Raw genomic sequence first — 7527 nt, 5'->3', positions numbered from 1 at the left:
ATTTTTCTTTACTCTTTATTATTCATTCATATAATTATTATTGTTTTATTGTGAGAATACCGTACAGAGGAATTATAATTACATGGGCAAGATAACAAGTACATTTCTTATCAAGCATTGTTGTCTCCTCATTGTTTCCCCTTCCCATCCCTTCCCATACTCTGGTCCTCCCTCCACCCCCCCACCAAAGTTGTTAAGTTTGTTTTTTGACATAACGACTTGTACATCTCATTGTTGCAATAGGTCCACCTGTATCCCTAGTTAAACGATTTGTTTTTTTCCCTTCCCCTCCACAAATAATACCAACATCAAAAACAGTGAAAGTATGGGTTATACTGTGGGGGAGGAACATACAAAGCAACATAGAAATCATCTTATAAATATAATAGAAACAATTGCATGAAAGGAAAAAAAACAAAAAAACATTTGAATACTTATCTTGGGGTTCATTTCCCTACACATCAACTTTCTACACATTCCCTTACTTACATATTTACCATTTTAATAATCTTGTCTATGTAGATATATGTTGGCATTTTTTTTCACTTGAAGCAGGATACTTTATTGTAACACTTAAAATAATGTGTTAATGAAGCATTCTCTTTCCCTAGAAATACCTTCAATGCATTTTGGTAGAAGAGGCCCTTTCCCCACTGGATTGTGTATTGAAGTCTATTTTCTTTCAAAACTTTACAGATATATTTTCCTTTTTGTGTGTTACTCATCATTCACCTGATATTTTCAAGCATGACTGTATTGGAGCGATTGTTGGCCATTGTTCATTTGTAATGGATTTCAAATTGGGAATAAAAAAATCTTTCCTTTTAAGCACTGAACAAGAAATTAGTACCGTATTTTATTGCGATTTGTAAATTTTTTCTATATTTTTTAGATCATGTCCCTCTTCATATTTTTTTTACCCTATCCTTCTTGTGGTAGTCATGTTTCACATTTTTGGGGGGTCTTCTTGAACGTTCCTCAAGCCTCTATCCATTTACATGCATCCTAACCTTAAGGCCTATTAAAATTCAAAGTTGGTTAAGAAACATTTTATGGTAATAAATATATATTCGGTATTATAGGAAGTAGGTGATGTTCATAAAAGTTCATGCTAGCAGTTCTTTACTTATGAAGGAAGCATCTGGCTATCTATGAACACACTTTTATATCTAGAAATTTAAAAACAAAAATGATTAATATAGGATGTTTTATTATGAGAACTAGGTCAAATCTTATGAAAGCCAACTCATTCATTTACTATTTTTGAGTACTTTTACTCTCTTTAACATTTAGCTGGACACTGCATTTCATAGATCTATTAATGTGTTATTTATTCCATATGATGTAATGACCATGTTGTGATCGCTTATGAGAGCACTATTTAATAGAAAATCTGAATAGGACTTTCAGTAAGACAGAATATGAAAATGCAGGAAAATATTTGTTTACTTCACTGTTCCACAGATGTGTTGTAAATATTACCAAAATAAGCTAAACACACACTTTCAGACTCCTACTTATACTTAATGTTGTCATGCAAGATGATTAGCTTCTTAGAACTGGTTATCTTGTCTTTATTGCTGGAATCAGAAGTGTGTTTTGATGTATTAGAAAAACTTAGTATTTGTATTTTCAAAATAAAAATATATATACATAACTATATTAAAAATAAAGAAAAGCTTAGTATTTGTAATTACAAAGTTACTATGGGGGAAAATATTTTTACATTGATTTTTTTTCTCTCTCACTGTATAGATAACAGAGCAAGCTCCAAACACATTCTGTGAGACAAAAGCATACATAAAGAAGAAAGAAATTCCAGCCTTGGTGTTTTCATGATTCATTGATAATTAATTTATGGAATATGTCCGTATAGAAGCTGGTGTCATTTGATGATGTGGCTGTGGAGTTCAGTTGGGAAGAGTGGCAGGAATTGGATATTTCTCAGAAGACCCTGTATAGAGATGTGATGCTGGAAACATATGGCATCCTGGTGTCCTTGGGTAAGCTGGAAATATCACATTAAGTTGAAAGGTCAAATGATTTTTTTGTTGGTGGTTTGTCTTGAATTCTGGGCCGAGGTGCCATGCCTCAGCTTTTCAGCTCAGCGTGAGCACTCTATCATTGGGCCACATCACCTCTCCCAGCTTTCTGGTGGTTAATTGGAGATAAGTGTTTCACAGGTTTCTTGCCAGGGCTGGGTTGTACTGCGATCCTCAGATCTCAGATTACTGAGTAGCTAGAATTACAGGCATGAACCACTAATGCCCAGAAATGATTTGTTTTTTAGTAGATATGTGAATATTTATCGAATTTCCAATGCTATTTAGATGTAAGATTCCAGCCTGTGGGAAGTGTCATTTATTTCTAAGGAAAGCTTCAGGTGGATTATATACATTCCAAGGCAATTTAATTCTCATTCTTCAAGAATCCAAATCAGCAGTTTGACAAAAATTCCAAACTATGTTCCCTAACCAGGAGACAGTCTCCACAAAATTGAGGTGATTATTGCAAGGCAAGCACATTCTACCACCAAGCTACCTTTCCAGCCCGTATAGGCTGAGTTTTGATGCAAGCCCTTCTCTGACTTCCTTCCCATTGCTACCGCAGGGAAAGGGCAGAGCTTGACGAAGCAGCAGGAGAAGCTGGCCAAGTTGGCCAAGAAGAGGAATATCCCCATTTCCAGTATCCAACACGACCTGGAAACTGGTAAGGCCCAGATCATGGTTTTCCTATGGCCTAACTGCACCTCCCCCAACCAAAAAAAAAAAGAAAAGAAAAAAGGAAATCATGCCATGACAGATCATTCTAGAAGCTTATTACTTAGCATTATCTGGATGCACAATTGCATGTTACTTGAGTGTTAGTGATAAACTTGGTGATGTCTGACATCTATCCCTGATCTTGTGTTCTTTTCTTTTCTTCCTTACTCTTTGTCACAGATGATTGTCCAGAGTAAGGACACTGGCCCTGGGTAAGTCGACACTGACACCTGTTGCCCTCCACACTCCCAAATGGGAGGTATTTTTCCTTGGATGGTTTGGTTTGATATGGAAGAGATATGACTCGGTTCAATAGGGAAAGCTTTAGACACTGAGACCCTTGGGCAATGGTCTTCTTAGAACTGCTTGTGTTTTCCATGTGCAATCTGCACTATGAAGCCATTCACAGTGTCTCAGGGGCATTTGATCATCCTCTGCTCCCTCCCAACAGGTGGTAGCATCTTCAGGAACACATCCATCTTCCTCGTTCAAAGGGAATCAGCTCTAGGATGAAAAGCCATCCTGAACTTTCAACCATCTTTCCCCCTTTCTTATGAAGCCATCATGCTGATTCACAGTTTTGTGTCTTCTTCCCTTTCTCCTGAAATTTGCACTGTCATGACTTAAGTGATTCAATAAACTAATTCCCAAGCATCTAATTCTGACTGTAAAGATTTGAATCAATGTCTCCTGTCCCAGAAATAGCCACCCCAATTGAGAGATGGAAAACTAAGTCTATAAGAGAACAGAAGATTCTTTGTCATAAAAAAAAATCAGAATAAGCCAGGTGCCGGTGGCTCATGCCTTTCATCCCAGCTAACTTAAAAGGCTGAGTTCTGAAGGATCCTGGTTCTAATGCAGCCTGGGCAGGAACAGACTGTGAGACTCTTATCTCCAATGAACCACTAGTAAACCAGAAGTGGCAACATATACGTGTGTGTGTGTGTATAAAATTCAAAGTGGTAGAGGGCCAGCCTTGAGCTGAAGAGCTCAGGGACAGCACCCATGCCTAGAGGCCTGGAGTTCAAACCCCATGGCTGACAAAAAAATAATTCAGAATATAACCAGACTCCTGCCACTAATCCTAGCTACTCAGTATAGAAGGGTTTGAACTCAGTTCCAAGAGACTGTGATCACCCATTAGTCACCCAAAACCCAGGAGTGGTGCTATGGTTTACATAGTAGAGTGGTTCTAGCCTTCAACGCAGAGCCTTAGGGAGAATTCCCAGACCCTGAGTACAAGCTCAGGACTGGAAAAACCCACAAAGAAACAAGAACAGAGTACTTGAATGTTTCAGCATTAGGACAAAAAAAGGTAACCTTCAAAACTGTAAGGATACCTTCATTTCTGTAGATTCCACATGAAATGTGAGGCCAGGTGGCTCTTTTTAAATTTTATTATTAAATTTTCCTGTAACCACCATGAGATTTCCAGACCCATCAGATCCTACGGAAGTGGAGTATTGGGTGTATGACTTATTTGGTTTAACCATTTTGGTGAACTTGATCTCCAGCCCAGGATGGGACTGGAATAGCAATTATTTCATATTAAAGTATGCATACTCCTTATGCATATATACTGAGCTATGTCCTGTTAATTGTGGGTTGGGAGATGTTTAGAGATAAACAGATGAAGTCTCCCCACTGTAGAGTTGTATGTTCAAGGCTCCTCGTGTTCCTAAGGCCTTTTTTATGTCATTCAAGAGCTCCAGCCTCTACATTCCTGGACTTACCCATGTCCATCATTCCTGTAGTCACCAGCAGTAGAGGAGATATTTTTGCTTTTTGTCACTCATGGGGCTTGAACTCTGGTCCTGGGCACTATGCCTGAGCTCTTCAGCTCAAGGCTAGAGCTCTAGCCACATATAAGGCAACATTTCTGGTTTTCTGGTAGTTTCACTGGAGATCAGAACCTCATGGACATTCCTGACTGGGCTGGCTTTGAACTTTTGAGATCCTCCAGATCTCAGCCTCCTGAATAGCTAGGATGAGAGGCGTGAGCCACTGGTGCCAGGCTGGCATTCTTTATTCTTGACACAGGACAGGGCTCAGTTCTGCTGAAAGGAAACCACCACTTGGTTCATGCAGGAGAGAGTTATTGGGGGGCAATCCAACCACTAGCCTTCACCAGATGTAAGCCATGCAGAGAGGTGGAGCTAATGGAGGAGACAGACTATATCTGGGAAAGAGGAAGAAGAGGTGTGGCCACAACCAGATATGGAAGAGACATGAGAAAGGAAGTAACGTCAGAGGAAGTGGAAGTAAGCCTAGAACCTAGAAATCCTTTGCTGATTCAGTCAGGTGACTAATAGCTACTGGTAACTACTGGGCAGGTGAATTCTGGTGAGCCTCCATTATGTACAAAGACAAGTAAGGGAATAGGGAGGTTCTGTGGGCAGAACTAACAGCACCTTTAGTTTGCCTTCCTGTATCACAACCTGAGACTAAAGCTACATTCTTGGGAAATGTGGGGTATGCCATCATTCACGGTCTTCAAAATTATTTTCTTTCATAATGTTGAAACACTTAAGGACTCTGTAGTTGTCTCTGTGTGTTTTCAGGTCCTGAGTTGGAATCCAGGGCCTGTGCATCCTCCCTCAGGTTTTGTGCTCAAGGCTAGCACTCTACTACTTCTGGGTGTGGGGATGATTCATTGAAGATGAGAATCTCATGGACTTTCCTGCCCCCAGGCTGACTTCAAACCATGATATTTAGATCTTACCCTTCTGGGTAGCTAGGACCAGAAGTGTGAGTGAGCCTGGAGTTATTCTAAATAATAATAATAATTATTATTGTTGTTGTTATTATTACTATAGTTCTCTTATAGGCTTAGTTTTCCATGATTCAATTGGAGTGGCTAATTCTGAGCCAGGGGACATTGATTTGAGTCTTCACAGTCAGAATTGGATTCTGGGGAACAGGTTTAATGGATCACTGAGTTAAGTCACAATAGCACAAAAAAAGGAAGAAGACAATGAAAAACCTTGAATCCAGATAACGACTTTCCAGGAAAGAGGAAAAGATGTGTCAAAGTTTAGGATGGATTGTTGTCTTAGAGCTGATTCCATTTGAATGAGGAAGATGGATGTGAATGCATTCTTGAAGATGCTACCACCTATTGGGAGGGAGCAGAGAGCAATCAAATGCACCTGAGACCCTGTGAATGGCTTCATAGTGCAGATTGCACATGGAAAACACAAGCACCTACAGAAGGAGAACATGAGGCCCGCATAGCCAAAGGGCAAATTTATTTCTAACAGGACCAAATCAATCTGTACCTGGGCCTGGTCTTCCTAGGACAAGGAGATGGTTTCCTCAAACCTCTATCCAAGATGCATTTTTGGGTGGTAATGGCTGATGGGTAGTTTGTACTGGAAATTCTGTGTGTATCTTCCATGCCCAAATGATTTCTGAGGATCTGCCCTATGGCTAAGAGAGTGCGCCAATATGACATCCTCCACTAACTCTGAGAGTCCCCCAACGTTCATCATCTTCCATGCTTCAGATCACACATGACTGACTGTGTCCTTCTCCTCACAATTATGTGGAGGCCAAAGTCATCAGGGAAGATTTCTGTGATAAATGTTTTTTTTTTTCTTTCATGCAATTGTTTCTAATATATTTATAAGATGATTTCTATGCTGCTGTGTATGTCCCCCCCCCCCCCTCCACGGTATAACCCCTGCTTTCACTTGATGTTGGTATAATTTGTGGAGGGTAAGGGCAAAAACAAATCATTTGACTAGGGATACATGTGGACCCATTGCAACAATGAGATGTACAAGTCGTTATGTCAAAATAAGAATTTCACAACTTTGGTGGAGGGGGAGGAAGGATCGGGTGGGGAGAGGTGAGGGGAGTATGGGAATGGATGGGAAGGGGACACAAAGAGGAGGCAACAATGCTTGATAAGTAATGTACTCGTTATCTTGCCCATGTAATTGTAACTTATCTGTACGGTATTCTCACCAAAAAAAAAAAAACAACAAAACAAAACAAAAAACATAGACTAAGCCAGGCACCGGATGGCTCAGGCCTGTCAGCCTACCTACTCTGCAGGCTGAGATCTGAGGATCACATGTTCAAAACCAGTCCAGGCAGGAAAAATCTATGAGACTCTTATCTCAAGTGAACTACCAGAAAACCAAAATGGTGCCATGGCTAAAGTGGGAGAGCACCAACCTTGAGTTGACAGTGCCCAGGCCCACAGTTCAAACCCCACGATCAACACCACCACCACCAACAACAAAAATCAAAACAAAAAAACAGAGACTATGACAGTCTCCTTCAAGAGAGACTGTTAACCATGGAACTCCACTTATCCAAAGAAAAATATAGTAGAATTAAAGTACCAAATGGGTTGGGCCAGGTTTGTGTCTACTCACTCCAGGGAAGCTCAGTACTCCATGGGATATACATCTGTGAAAAAGTGCAAGGAAGGAAAAAACACAACAAGACCAAAGGAGATGTTCAATATGACAAAGTTTATGCACTCACACTCGAGTACAGTGCAACTGTAGACGAAGAACATACTGAGTCAGGATCTTAGATAGTGATTTCATTTCATGCTTTTTTTTTTGGTATTCTATAGGAAACAGCCCTGGGCCTCACCTGGAAATGGGATAATTTGGATGCTGGAAAATAGGATGCTGTTCTCCTTGGTGAGCTCCTCCACCTTGTTTAACTACCCTGGTCTCAGGGCCTCTAATCTCCCTGCATGCCATAGAGAGGAAAGGAGGAAGGGTGTGCACTGGAACGTGGCCTA

The 7527-nt window shown here is 40.3% G+C and overlaps 1 long non-coding RNA gene across 1 annotated transcript; it reads left to right on the top strand.

Moving 5' to 3' along the window:
• The first annotated feature begins 2618 nt into the window (after positions 1-2618).
• Positions 2619-3296, top strand: LOC122123389. The gene is made up of 3 exons (XR_006150389.1): positions 2619-2709; positions 2943-2974; positions 3214-3296. It is a non-coding gene; the product is annotated as an uncharacterized LOC122123389 (long non-coding RNA).
• The last annotated feature ends 4231 nt before the right edge of the window (positions 3297-7527 follow it).

The sequence above is a fragment of the Dipodomys spectabilis genome, unplaced genomic scaffold (genome assembly GCF_019054845.1).
Source record: "Dipodomys spectabilis isolate Male_0828 unplaced genomic scaffold, ASM1905484v1 ptg000228l, whole genome shotgun sequence".
NCBI lineage: Eukaryota > Metazoa > Chordata > Mammalia > Rodentia > Heteromyidae > Dipodomys > Dipodomys spectabilis.
This window is presented reverse-complemented; position numbering and strand designations above follow the sequence as displayed.